Source organism: Athene cunicularia, assembly GCF_003259725.1.
Source record: "Athene cunicularia isolate RWA chromosome 4 unlocalized genomic scaffold, athCun1 chr4_part3, whole genome shotgun sequence".
In the NCBI taxonomy this organism is placed as follows: domain Eukaryota; kingdom Metazoa; phylum Chordata; class Aves; order Strigiformes; family Strigidae; genus Athene; species Athene cunicularia.
The window spans coordinates 10,700,282-10,711,441 of record NW_020799100.1 but is presented as its reverse complement, the minus strand read 5'-3'; the positions used below and the strand labels follow the sequence as shown (position 1 = coordinate 10,711,441).

Sequence of the window (11,160 nt, the reverse complement as noted above, 5' to 3'; positions counted from 1 at the left end):
TCATCTGTTAAATGAAGTCCATGGTCCTTAAGCTGAGAAGGCTGTCCCTGGATGTTTCTTCCTGGTGGCAAACGGGGATGCACTAGTTAATAGTGGCACAGTGATGGAATTGCCAGACAAATGGGAACAGTTCCCATCATTTTAATAATCTAGCACTACTAGCAGTGCAGGTATAGATATTTTTAAAATGTGATTTTATCATGATGGCATCGGTATCAGAGAATGTGTTTATCTTGAGGCTAGACAGTAAAGAAAGGAAGATATTGGGTTTCCTTGACTACCTTTCATCTGCCTTAAAAACTATGGTTTTCCTTTATTAGCTGGTTTCATCGGTTATCGCAAGTAAAAGAACACGTCCTCAACCCTGTTAATAACTTGTATGTTGGTGGCCTCCCCACCTTCTCTCTCCTGTCTCCACATATGGGGAGAATATTTCCTCCTTTCTGTGCTCCTGGTTTCCTGTCCCTCTCCATGCTCCTCTCCCCTCACCCACCTCCATGTTTTTAAGCGAGAAATAGTTCTTGTTTGTTTACAAGAAGGAGGGAGAAAATATTTAACAAACAAACAAACAAACAAACAACCCTCAACCAGATAGTGCTCAGGTGATGTGCAGTGGAACAGATTTTGGCTAGTTGCTCGGAGGGGACTCGTCACATTTCCTAGAAGATAAATTACATTTCAGAAGGAGCTGGCCTGGCCCTGAGTGGTGGCTGAATCTCCAGACCTGAGCTCCCTTCCAGCCTGAATTATGCTGTGATTCAATCATCAGCCCCACCCCGTAAAGCCCCTCTGTCTCCAGGAGAGACCCATGGTGCTGGCTGCATCCTGCTTGGCTCCACTCATGGCTTATGTGGTGCTCAAGCATCACTGGGTGCTTGGCTGTAATACTTGCCATCATTTAAAAGCTTTTGGGACATTTTTTATGATTTTGACATTTCAGGGATCTCTCAGATGCACACATCAACAGGGAAACATATCATTTCAGGCTCTGTCTTATTCCCCATTGCCTTCCACTTCCCCAAAGCAAGTGATTATTTTGCATTCAGTCTTTCAATACCAGTATCCTAAACCATCTGACAAGCCCTGCTTGACTCCTAAAATCTGGTTGCTTTTGACATGAAAATCATCAACAGCTTAAAAGCAATGCTGCATAAGGACTTGCCTCAAGGAGCAAAGACAAAATGTTCTCTGCCATCATTGGTGTGGCTGATAACAGGAAAAGGGGAAGATGCAGCAAGCTATGTCCTGTTGGCACATACTGAGCTAATTCAACAATATTATTGTGCATACTGGGATATAAAGGTATAATCTATTTTTTTCTGCTGTTTTAGATGCAATAGTTTTAAATAAACATTGTTATTACCCTTAAATAATCATCTCCTTTTTTTTATGTCTGTCACAAAATTAAGCTACAGAACAGTGCAGGGGACACTTAGAGATTGAACACAGAGAGAAATGTATTCATCCCTAGCTGCTGGCCAGGCACTTATCTATCTGCTGTCCAAGCCAGCCAGCTCACATGCTGTGTTCACGGGACAAAACGGCAGGTAGACTCCAGTAACCTGTCACGTGGGAAAGAATACTTATATTTGTCCTTCAGCCTGCAGGAAGAGAATCTGCAGGTCCACTGAAAATTACTTTTCAGAGAGCCAGGTCCTTCACTGTCAAAATTCTTGATGTTTTGTTCATTTGGAGGGGTGAAAGCAAACATTGGATTTTGTACATGCTCTGCTAATGCCAGTGCACTTGTGAATCTTGTGAAAATCAATTTCTGTCTAAAAAGATAATTTCTGCAGTTGCTATCAGCTCCTGCCATATTTCATGTGAATGAGAAGGGGCTGTCATTGCTTTCCACTGGTCATGCTGTCTCTTCCAGTCCCTGTACACCTCATGGTCCCTGTTCAAGCATGAATGTTCCAGTCCGTTTCTGTAAATAACTCCTTGGTCCCTCATCTGTTTGGCTCCAGGGACTCCCACACCCTCTTTATTTCTGTAGATAACTAAAAAAAGGTGCTGGTTTCTCACACAAAGTTGCCAGACTGTCCAGGATCACATCAGTGATTCCCAGCATAATCTTACTCCACATGGCATTTAAAAACATGCTTATTTATAAACAACACGAAAATGTAGCCATTTTTTAAATATTTGCTCCACAACAGTTACTGATGAATCAACATTTCCCATCCTTCCCCTTCCAGTAAGTATCTTAGATAAGAACATGCTGCCCTTCCTGCTGGAAATCCTGTCATGTCTTTGGAGACCTTGTCTTCTTCCTTCCTTTCCAAGGATGCATCAAGAATGAAGGAAAAGTTGTTAGGATAATGAAATCAAGTTTTTCTTCATGTAGGGTCTATACTTTAAAATTCATACAACACCCCTGAGCCATATCTGTTGAGGTTTTTGTGCCATGCTACAGAACAAAGATAATGACGTTTCCTACCCGAACAAATAGTGGTACCACTTTGAGGAGCTCCAGGTGAACATAACCCAGCTGGACTGCATCAAGATGCACAGACACAACAGGAGCAGGGGACATCCCCTTGCTGTATCTAATAACAAGATGAAACTTGGCTGCCATCTAAGGAAATTTCGGTGACCCCAGGACCAGCAGTGTTGACTAAAACAACTTCTCCTGCTCCTGTATCCCTCGCTTTGCACAACTCACTTGACAAGACCATGTCATCACACTAGGTACTGTGGCAGTGTTTATATGCAAGAAGGAAAGCTGCAGAAAGAGAATCAGTATATTTGGGAAGTGGATTTGCTCATCTTCAGTCTAAGAGCACTTTAGCTGTCAGAGGACTCTCCTCAAAGGCTTATATGGCACGTTTTATATTGCAGTCAAAAGCACTTCATGCTGATTGCCGTAGCACTGAAATGGTCTCACATGAATCACAAGATGGAGAAACTTTCCTTCATAAGTCAAAACCTGATTATTAAAAGAAAATGTGATACAGACACGACTGGAAGTAAATACAGGCAGATTTCAAGCCAAAGGTGAAAGTTGCTGAAGGAACTCCTATGGAGTTGTTTTTAGTAAGCAACTTTTCCACTCAGGAAATCCTCATGAACTTTGTGACTAAAAATAGGAGTTGCAAAGTGCATTGCAGTTTGTGTGGGAATGCAACATCCTTGGATAGGAGGCAGGTACAAATGCAGATTATTCTTTTTGTAATTCTAAGATGGTGTAGCACAATTATGCATTTGATTTGCTCTTTTTAAACTTCCTGAGATGCTTTGTTGAGACTTTATTGAAATGTTACTGAGTTTCATTTGACCTACTGTCACTGTACTGTCACATAAATTGGGAATAAATCTGACATATTTGAAATGCTTCAGAACAGCTTCTGCTTTCTAAGCCTGCAATTCCTCTGCAAGGTGATAAAACAACACACTGAGACCTGTGTTAATTTTTTTTCAGGGTGATTTCATGTAGATGGCCTGGCATGCACATTTCAAGCTTGTGTATTCTTTGAGCTGTCACATAGGCTTTTCTCTGCAACTATGATGGCTAGAAACTTCATTTTACTGTTAAATAAAAACTGAGACTCTCATGAAACCTCATCTCTCCAGAAACTCTCACTACCAGAAAAACACAAATTATCACAAGGCCCTTCAATAAAAGAGATTATCAAGAGCAATGTACTTCCCAGTGAATTCCTCATTCAGGGTTTGATTATAAATGAAAGCAAACAGAAATGGAAAGAAGAAATCTTTAGTACGTCTGTTGGCTAGCCAGGTACTGGTGCTCTGCAGTTTCCTAGAAGTATGCGGTTGGGCAAATACCCTGCAGTTTGATTCCTTGCTCCAGTTCTGCCCCACATTCACAGGGTGCTGGGTTGGGCTATTGGCAGCAGGTACAAGGCTGGTTTGGGAGACCCTGAGACTTTTTACAGTTACTTCACCCATCAGCCGAACACACAGGAGCCAGCCCCATTCTCTTCTAAAGGCTTCCTCTAGATCATCTGTCCAGTTTGTTGTAGAGAGAGAAAGCTCAGCTTTGGGCTGCTGATCTTCTTTGGGTTGTCTTTAATTATAATTTTCTGGCTGGTAGCCTCACTGTCAATGATAGCTGAGGAAGTAATTTTCACAGAAGGAGGAAATCCATTCCTGTGGTAAGTACAGAGGTAATAGAGCCAAAAGTTTTAGGTTCTCTTCCAAACTGCACTATACATACATTTCCTTTTTGCAGGGCAAATCATTTAACCTCTCTACCTGTTTGTCCTCATCTCTAAAATGAGGAAGGCAGAACTGACCCAGTTCTTATTTCAAATGGCGAATAGTTTCAAAGCATTTTGAAGTCATTAAATAAAAGGCATTTCAAAAGGACAATGCGTTGTTCCTGTCACACGGCTATGTAACACATAACAAGAGGTAAAATATGAAATCAAGGGAAGCTTAAATCCCTCCTGAAGCTTATAAAGGTTAATGCTCTGCCTTCAGATTCAGATGCGAGAACTGTCCTGAACATGCTGCATGTATTTAGGATGAACAAGGAATTGAGCTGACAAAAAAGCAGTTGCCTATCTCTTTGCTTATAGAATTTTTAACATCGTGATAAGAGATTTTGCCTTAGTGACAAAAAGACACACACACACTGGGATACATGTAGGTTTGGTGCCTTTTATCAAGGCTATGTCAGGTGAGGATCTGGCTCGAGTCCTTGTTCTACTTTTTCTTTTTCCTTCTCCTGTTAAAACTGAAACTATTTCACCATAAAGCTATTAATACTTCGAGAGGGAAGGGTGGTGACGAAAAGGCAGTCTCGAGGTACACAGGATGTAAGTCAGCTTTTGGACATCAGAGCAGAGTTCACATGCATTTTCTTTACAGAGTGGATTGGCTGATCTGTCATGCAGGCACCACAGCCATGATGAGAGAAGGGGCACCTAATGTTCTCCTTCAGGTTCAGCCACATCTGCCTCCATTTATCTTAGAATGAGGCATTGCTGTTGCCACTAGAAATTAACTCAGGGATGCATGACTGCTACTAAGATCAGGGTCTGGGTGTGACACCAGATCATTGCCTTTTGTGCAGGAAAGAGTGTCCTTGGAAGAGTTGGTAGGAATCTGTAACTGAAGGAAGCTGAGAGGAGCAACACCAAGAGCCAGATTTTAACCTGAGAATTAAATTAAGTAATGTATGTTCAAATAAAGTTCCAAAATTCAGGATCAGAGGCCACACAGATATTTACTGCAAGCCCTGAAAAGAAACTTAATGTGCAGAGACTTGGTGAAGCTGCTCTGCAACAATTTCACAGAGGGAAAAAGCCAGTCCTAAGATATGGAGTTTGTTCCTGTAGACATCAGTGGGGATCTGCTGTTCCTATGTGCTGTGATGTTGCCCATAGGAACTACAGTTCTGACACATGGGTCAGACTTGTAGCTCAGAGTCCAACACATGCCATCAGCATGGAGGGGAATGCCAGCCAGAGGAAAGTTTACAGGACTTTTTTTGTCGACTCTTTGAATACACCTAATATTCAACCTGACTGCCCTGGTACCACACCTTGCATATGGCATGAACCAACCCACTTGGCAAACTCAACCACTGACCCGTTGTTTCAGTTCCCCAGACACAGCATAGTGGGTCGGGTCAGCTACCAAGAAGGCTCCCTCGCAGCAGGCTTATGATTGTCCTTGCACATATTCCTACAACAGCCCTGTCTTTTCCTGTATGTGGTGTGGAGCTCCTGTCATTAGTACACTCACGCCCTTCTGTAACAGAGCAGAGTAATATGATAACAGGGTTTTATTTGGGACCTGTCTTCTCACTGCTCCCCTCTCTGCACAACCTCTCCAGACTCCCCACTAAATCTTCTGCTTGCTTCAGATTAAAGATAAAGAGATTTTTACTTATTTTTGTAAGGACATGAACCAAGTGGCCAGAGACACTCAGAGACTCAAGACAAGCCTGAGTGCATGAGGATGACACACAAATTTGGGACATATGACTGAATGCAGTGGGATCCTGGACATGTCTCTTAGGGCTCAGAGTTGGCCAAACTCTGCTCAACATGGGGTCTGACCGGAGAATCAAAAGGACCAAACCTCCTCTTCTGAATCCCCCAGAGATAACCTGTAGTCTAAGTACAACTTCCATATGGACACGAGCCCCAAATCTTCACCCTCTTGCCTCTATAGAGCCGAACTGATGTTTCTAGGTGCATTTAGTCCAGTAGGATTTACATTTTTAATACAGTTCATTGTTCTCCTGACAGAGGTGGGATTTCTAGCGGTTTAAGTGTCCACTGATCCCCAGGAAAACAACTGTCCAGAACAGAGGAAAGAAAATTAAATGCAACGTTTATACTGCTCATGTACCTCTCTCCTGGAGAAATTGTGCCCATTTATTCTGTGAGAATGAGGTGTGTTTTGTATTAATGTCCTAGATCCAAGCCATTCTTTCACAAGGTGCTCCCTTGTCTCCCACTTCCCCTCTCGCATTCTCATTTATCAGTCAATGTCTTGCATAGTAAAACATGTTTTATAGGATTCTCTTTTTTCTTTAGGGGAGAGGAAGACAGGACCATTTTGACCGTCTATACAAGATTAAAAGCTTTTCCTGTGTATTCCTGTATTTAGCTCACAGGAGGCTGTTTTGTTTAGGCTTTGGTTTTTTGTTTTTTGTTTTTTTCCCCCGGATGTTCTATCTGCCACCAGGGAATCTTGCAGACTGTGGATCACACAGTTTAGGTGCTCTGAAAGTTGAGCTGGAGTCATTTGGTTCAAACCAGGGGAGTTGCTTTATCCATTGCTGAAAGGATGTGTCATATATTTATAATCACTCAGTGCAACAGCAATCCCCACCCTGTTCCCATCAGTAAACATGGAACAGAGGGCAGTTTACCAAACAGGACCTTCCAAAATATAACCACAAGGATGAGTAACCTCAAAATATGTTTTTCATGAGAAATCTGCACGGTGCCGGGGTTCATGGTCTTGTGTTACCTCCCTATTACAAGTTCCGGTTAGCCTATTTGAGACAGGGCAGGGACATGTTTGGAGCAGGATGGAGAATTGCTACAGTGCTTGGATGAGGGTATTTTCAGAGTCTGCCGCAAGTAATAGACCCTGTGTCAGACTGTAGCCAAGTAGAGAGTTCCCTGGGCAATTTTAACTTATGTTCAAAACCACTTTGATGGACAACACTTTTTCAGTCCAAATGATTATTAAATTGTTGAGACAAAGTGAGCAAAGAATCTCAGATTACATTACTGGGAGCTGGGCATCATATTGGCAGCTGGAAATCTGGCTTCTTCCAGTTAGTGTCAAAGTCTAATATTTATTTAAAGCTAGGCTTTGTAGTGCTCTTTATTGTATTTAGAATATTTTCTTTCAGTCTCAGGGAAGCTGCCAACTCATCTTAGCCAAACATGACTCCTGCAACCTAAAATTATTGCCTTGTCACATTCAGCCCATTTCTGGGGGACCAAATTAGGAACATATCAACCGATCTATATATTGCAGAGCCAGCCAGCTATCAGCCAAGGTTGATAAGCTGCTCTGTCCAGCAAGCGCTAACAGTCATCTGTGCTGAAGCCAAAATTAGGACAGAGCTCTACCAAGGAAACAGAAGTAGCTTCATTACACTCAGGGGAGCTGAAGCCTGAGGCTGGCTGAGACACACAGGACGCCCACCCATTGCTATGAACCAGAAAGTTTGTCCTATTAACCCCCACCCCATGGGAAAATGGAAGGAGGTTCAGTGAGAAATACAAGGCCCACAGTTCTGTGAAGAAGCTGGATTATTACTGCTCTGCTCACACTGTCTGAACAGCCTTCTAATAGTTTAATGCATCTGAGTCACCATTAACCCAGGAATGACCTACTAATCAATAAGCAATAGCCAACAACAGAGATGGTGACCATTTGCTCTTGGTGGCTACTGGAGAAAAAGACCAGAAGACATCAGCTGAAAGGACAATGCTGGATGGACAGTAGAAAACAGATCTTAATGTGTGGTCAAACAGCAGAGTGGGTTGATGGGTGAGATATGAGTGATGTCTAAGAACAGATAATTCCTGACAGCTGTCAATCAAACTTCAGAGCCTGCCCTAGAACCAGCAACTGAGCTTGATGATTAAATGAATAATTGCTTAATCACCAAAACTGCATGCTTATGATTAATGTGGAACATCATGAAAAAAATTGTAGGGCAGGAAGCGGAAGATGGAACATGTAAGTGGAAATAAATCCTTATTATTTGCTCAATATAGGCCTTGGAAATCATGTGTGCACTGAGCGAGCATTACAGACATGTTCCATATCTACATACAAACAGAAAAAAAAGAAGGACTATAGAAATATAATAGAAACTTAATACAGAAATAAATAAAAATACTAAATAATAAACACTAAATACTAAATAGATCAAGTACCACCCTATGGTCTCAAGAGATGTGCTGTAGTTTTGCAGGACCAATCCTATGGCTGGTACAGTACTAACAGGTCTCTCTGTCTACCTTTAGTTATAAGGATGCTGCACTGAGGCCATACTTTGAAGTGGTCTCTCTTGAAACTAGGAGATGGGGTATTGTACTGGTACAACAGACCAAAATCTCATTGTAAGGAAGGTCGGAAAGTCTGTGGCTGCTATCACAACTTGAAGAATTGTTTATTTCATCTCCTTTTTCCATGTCAGTGATAAAGTTCTAGTATGTTTTTGAAGGAAAAGGAATCACACTGCCCAGATCTCCTAGATTGCCTTCTGGTTTTGCACTCTGTAGTCCCACACAAGACATACAGGCACACACATACATACAAAGGCTAGAATCTACCTTGAAAAAAACCCAAAAGCCTGGCATCATCATCTGGCACATCCACTTAATTCCAAGAGCTTGGACTTTAAGGAAAACACACTATAGTTGCCAGAGTCACTAACCCCTGAACTTTAACTCTCACACACATGTGAGTTGCCCAGACAAATCTAGGATACTTGAGGTCTCATAAGACAAATGCATCCAACCCTGTCCTTTCTCTCATGCTGGTGTGAAGCCTCACAGCAGCTTCTGTCACAAAATGCATTTTTTTCCAGTTCCTTCTAAAGCTGTAGATAGAGACCACAATATGAAAGTTTGAGTTGCAGCCACTTGCCATTGCTATGCAAAGGAAAGAACTGTCTTTATGCCCAGCTAATCTGCAGAACTCATTACCACAAAATGACATCCAAGTCAAGGGCTTAGCAGTGCTGTATGCACAAGGGGAGGACCCATGGTTGCACAGAACTGTGTAAAAACCTACAGTGATAAGGGAATGTTATGCTGTAAGGTGTCCTTAGCATTTGGCTCAGAATCCAATTGGCTCAGAGAGCAAAGCCCATTACAGGCAGATGACTTCACAATTTTTACTTAATGGAGTTGTCCTTTTCCTCCAAAGTATTGTTACAATATACCAACAAAGGTAGAACACTGGATTTTATATTGATCTCAGCCATTACAAAAATTCCTTTGTTTCTGTGTCTCAACAAGAATACCTGTGTATGTCATTTGAAGATTATCTATTTTATTTATTTCCCATATTCTCATCCCCATTCTCCATTTTTATAGATCTACTGGCATAGAAGTTGGATGCTTCAGAAAATGAGGTTAACCTCTGACCATAAATTACTGCTCCCTCAGGAGGAAGTGGTAATATAAAAGGAAACTGCCACAACTACAGTGGAGGACAGCAAAGGCAGACAGATCAAGGGTTGTACAAATTACAAAACCACCAGTCCCTGAAACCTATACCAGGACTAGCCATGTAAATAATAAAGTGTGACATAAACACACACAAAGTCGGACTGAGTTTGGCCAGAACAATCATTCATATGCCAAGAAAAATAAGCATCTTTCCCATTTTCCCTGGAGTTTCTTATATAATGGCTCTCCGGGCCTCTGTCACATCAGAAACAACACGTGGCAATAGACCACAGGCAGCTGAAAAGAGAAATGAACAAATCATCTGTAGCATTGCTTTTAACTATCATATCATACAAGAACAGACGACAAGACGAACACGAAGACAGACGAACTTTCAGGAATTTCACAAATAGGGAGAGACAGAGAGAAGATATTACATTTAGGATATTTGTTCTTTTTCCAGAGATTTGTAATCTCCTCCATTTTATTAAGTAAAAAACAGCTGTAGTTTAAAAAAGCAAGGGCAAAACTTTTGCTACAAGGACATTTGATCACATCTCTGATTTGGCTCTTGAAGGGTTAAACTGTAAACCAGAGAATCTCCCGACTTTTCAGAGAGATTCTAGGAGTTTAAGTGACAATGGGAGTTGGCTAGGGTGGCCTGTCCAGGATAAACCAGAGTGAATGCATAGATGAATGCACTACCAGATGCCCATCGTGATTTCTGTATCAAGATTGTGGGTTCATCTCAGTCTGTGATGGGAATTAATCCATGTGAATTTACATGCTTAACCTGAGACCTTTTAAAGGAATGAGAAAGAGATAAACATCTTCTTTACGATTAATTTCTCTCTAAGGCACCTCAGGTTGAGCTTCTGAGCATGGAGGGAGCTAAAATCACTGCCATTTGGGGGAAAGTTACACAGGTCAGTTGTAAGAAGGGAAAGGAAAGAAAGAATTAAATTCTACAGGGATGTGGCTAGCGAAGACAGTGTTTCTGAATGAGTGGTTTATGGTCTTTGTTTGGGGGTGTCATGCACAGGTGGCTTCTTAAAGCATTCTAGTGAGAACCAAGGACAAAGTGTGATTGTGGGTGAAAACAAAATCTGAACTAAGAACAGAAATAAACACTCACGCACTCAGGAAATTTGTCTCAGAAAGGCTCCCTACATTTCCTAAACAGTTTCAAGAGTGCTTTCTGCTTTCCTTCTCTTTTTTCTTGACTGATGGGAAACTCTCTATACTTGTCCTAGAATATATTATGGGTTTATGGGGGGACAAAATCTTCCCCACTTCAGCTGACTCCCATTTCTGCAGGCTTGGCCTGCTCCAGCACTCCTTAAGGCTTTTTGTTCCATAGGTGCAGAGGAACTTATTGGTTCTTTTATTACCATCAATTTAGAAACTGATCTCCATTGGAAAAGGTTAAAAAAATTAAGGTGATATGGAACAGCTTCAATGCCAGGACTGGCTAAACAAACTGTGAGTTTCCAGTCTGGAAAATAGTGGAGGGAGGGAGGGCTGTCTCTTATACACA

The 11,160-nt window shown here is 41.7% G+C and overlaps 1 long non-coding RNA gene across 1 annotated transcript in view; it reads right to left on the bottom strand.

Moving 5' to 3' along the window:
• Window positions 1-582: 582 nt before the first annotated feature.
• LOC113479970 overlaps window positions 583-11,160 on the bottom strand; it is a 24,257-nt gene continuing 13,679 nt past the window's right edge. The window contains exon 3 of the long non-coding RNA XR_003398402.1: window positions 583-659. This is a non-coding gene — a long non-coding RNA (uncharacterized LOC113479970). The remainder of the gene's footprint in view (window positions 660-11,160) is intronic.